Source organism: Juglans microcarpa x Juglans regia, chromosome 1D, assembly GCF_004785595.1.
Source record: "Juglans microcarpa x Juglans regia isolate MS1-56 chromosome 1D, Jm3101_v1.0, whole genome shotgun sequence".
Lineage (NCBI taxonomy): Eukaryota > Viridiplantae > Streptophyta > Magnoliopsida > Fagales > Juglandaceae > Juglans > Juglans microcarpa x Juglans regia.
Window position 1 is genome coordinate 8,704,182 of NC_054594.1, and position 3,955 is coordinate 8,708,136.

Here is a 3,955-nt window from a genome sequence, read left to right on the forward strand (position 1 = left end):
TGTTGAGCAGAGAATAGTAATAGCTTCTATAGTTATTTTGTAAGCTTCCAATTGCATTCCATGGCATCATATATAATGCATAGCAAACAAACAATGCAACACCAATCCCAAATAGCCATCAACTATTATGACAAAGATCATGGCACATACATGCTGCTCGAGATCGACGGGAAAAATATTCAAAATTGTTGAATGTATATTAATGTTTGGTAAGCTTCCATCAAGAAGATGCTCAAATCAATTCTTTAATAGATTTAGCACTCCATGATCTAAGAATTCTTGTTGAAACTGCTTATTCGAAAGGACCTCAGTCATAAGGGACAGTTTTTTGAGATTATTCACAGCAGAGTTTCTCTGTCATGTCCATCTCATCTCATCATTACAATTTTTTCAAATTTGCACACAAAATATAATAAACAATTCAACTTTTTCAAATCTCAAAATAATAATAATATTATTAAAAAATAGTATTCTAACAATATTTTATTTAACTTTCATCTCATCTCAACTCACTATTCAAACAATACCTAAGTATCCAAACAGAGCTTTAATGGGAGTAAGCCATTTGCAACTTCTTGCAAGAGAAATGATATTTGCAGTCATAGAGTGTGCAAGTGCCGTACACTCTTTTTAAAGAAAGTGAATAAATATGAGATTCACATAAAAAATTAATTTTTTAATAGTGGGCCTCACTCTTTTTCAAAAGGAGTGCTCATCGCTAATACAACTCATGATTATATTTAACATTACTCAACAAAGTAAAAACTATCTCACAACTCCGTATATGAATAAATAGACTAAAATATGGATGAAGTTTAAAATGACAAAATCTTCTTTACCAACTTAAGCATCGAATAGTTCCTCCATTAACACTAAGCCACAAGTGGACAGTGGTCATACGTCTCATAAAACTATTGAAAATTCCCTCCCTTCCCGAAATTTAGAAAAATCCTCAATGCCCCCCAAAATTGTAAAACCTCATTCTACTAGCTCCTCTAAAAAGTTTTCCTTTGCTCCCTCCCAAAATTTAAGAAAACTCCCTAGCCCACAAAATTAATAAATAACCTTCATAATGTGCAGAAATTATACCAAAACTCCATATTTTCTTCCATGTTATTCCACAATAATAATTAAAAAAATACACATTTTTTAAAGCTCAAAACTTTGCCCTCCAAGAATTTATAAAAGCGAACAAATATATATTCTTTTGAAAGAAAATTGTTTTAGATTGAAGATGGAAAACCATTATTTGTAAATCTGTGATATTTCATTGCATGGACGCTCTCTCACATACTTCAATTAATTTTCTTTTTCTTTTTTTTTTTTATCTTGAATTATATTTACAATGTTGTTTTAATATTAAATAAAAAAAATAAAAATGCGTCATATTAAAAAAATTTAAGCTGGTTTGGGGGAGTGAGATGAGATAAGAATTTTATGAATAGTAATAAGATAGTTTATGAATAGTAGTAAGACAATTTGAATTGAGTATTTTTTGAGTTTTGAGAAATGAGAGAAAAAAAATTGAATAAGCAATATTATAAAATTAAAATATTGTAAGAATATAGTTTTATAATATTATTTTTGTTTGAAGATTTGAAAAAATTAGAATTATTTTTTATTTTTTATTTGAAAGTTTAAAAAGTTGTAATGATTAATTTGAGAATTTTGTATTTGAATTATGTTTGAGAATAAGGTGAGATCAGATGAAAATTTTGTGTCTCATCTAAGGCCCCAAACGAATATAACATTGGTCATCTGATCCCTGAGGATCATGGCTTGGTCTTTGCCAATGGGCTTTCCTTGTTCAGGACTTGTAGCAATGGGCCTAATTAAGCCTGGAGATGGATCACATCCTACATTTGTCAGAATATATAACATCCTATACATTTGGGCTTTTCCCTTTTTAGTCCATTTTTGTATGTTTGGATTCAAGACTGTGAGTTTGTTTTCAACAGTGGGCATACAAGTTTACAACTTAGTAAACTGTAAGGTCCCGTTTAGATATTGAGTTGAGTTGAGTTCTTTATGAATAGTAGTGAGTTGAGATGGTGGAGTGAGTATTGTGGGGCCCACCTAAGACCAGTTTATATGTTAAGATGAGTTTAGATATATTTATAGAAACTTGAAAAATGCTATGAGCCCCACGTGTAAAAAAATGTTGAATTGAAAAAGGTCGTGGATCCGACGTGTAAAGAAGTTTTGAGTTGAGATGAGTTAGTGATTTAAGAGTTGAGTGTTTGAATGCTAGACTCAGCTTAAAATTAGACTGAACTGAGTTGATCACAGTTTAGTCCAAGTTCCAAATGGAGCCTAATTCAAACCTCTGTGTGTGTTTGTAACTTTGTATTTTCCTTGTAAAAGCTTCCATGTTAATTCAGGCCATGAGCATATATCATGACATAGTGAGACAACAATATGGGAATCTTTAAAGTATTTTCATCCGCTCCTCATTCACTCATTTTCTCCAAAATATAGGAAAGATTTTGGAAAATGCTATATTTTGGGAAAATGACAAGTTTCACCTCACATATGGCATCGGTTTTGATTTGGGATGCTACAGTAGATTCCTATATTTGGAGAGCTATTGTAGATCCCATTTTTCATTGTTTATTATTTCCTCCTCTGTACTTTGTTCACCCTCCTGCACACACATTCTTTTTCATGTTCTATACAAGAGAGAAATCAATGGTAAAACCTCTCTTACTCTCGCACAAAATAAGTTGTGTTTGATTACTGAGTCGTATGATGAAATCTCATAGAGTAATTGCTTTGGGTCTTTGTTCTTACTTGTCTAGGCTTTCTAAATATGAGATTTTGTTTGTAAAATATTTGTGATAGATCGGTTTGGTTCCCATTCGATTCTTTTCTGTGTGATTTGTGCTATGTTCTCTACCTTGGCTTTCCTAAGATTATTGTTGGATTTGTAGAGCCTGGTTTAATGTTGTGGCGACCCGACTTGACAAAAACTCATTATGATTTTTTGAGTGGATTTTCAATGATTTTTGTACCTTGGAGCGCATGCTTGGGCTAATAGGCCCAAGCCAAAGTGAAGCGTAGACAGAAAGTGTTTTACTCTATTTTTGGCACTGTTCTTTACTTGAGAAGTGTCAGGTAATAAGTTTGCTTGACGTTCACGCGATAGGTAGCTCGAGCGAAGCTTAGGCATAGAGTTTGCTTTACTCTCGCTCCACAAATCCCTCAAGTAGACATTGGACAAAGAATTCGCATGAGGCACGCTCTAGCGGATATCGAAAAGTGAAAATTAGGATTTCCACCATGTAACCCTATTAATATGCTTGTTATGAATAGTGTGGCCGACTGAACAGTAAAACTTCCCCCCAAAGTATATTTTGTGATTCCTCATCATAATAAAATCTTCTGCAGCTCTGTGGACGTAAGCATGTTGTTGAACCACGTTAATTCTATGTCGTGTTTATTTTCTTGTTTACTTTTGCTATTTTTTTTTATTATCGTTTTCAAAACAATTACTGGCGTTGTGTGATCATATAACAATTTCCATTGTTGTTTGATAAATTTTTGTAACTCAACCAATTTGGGTGAGCTCAACATATTCTTTGGCTTTACTGTAATGTTTTGGCTTTGTTGTTGCTATGATATTTGGTTTTTACTGTTTCACAATTGCTATGATTGACAATTTATAATTTGTGAAGGATTGATTCCTCCGTTGTGTTGTCGGGTTTATAAAACAACGTTCATTCTCACAACTGTGAGTTATATGTTCTTGTGGTTTATGGATTGAGTATATGTGTTTGAGTTGTAAATCACAAATTGTGAGAATGATTGTTGTTGCATCTCTTAATAACGTTAATTTGATAACTCTATTGGTAAAGTTCGTAAATTTGTTATTGGAATTGAGATTTTGCAACTTATGTTGTTGTCATGTTGATGTGCACGGATTGTCATTGAGGTTGTATTTGTAATGTAACGAGGC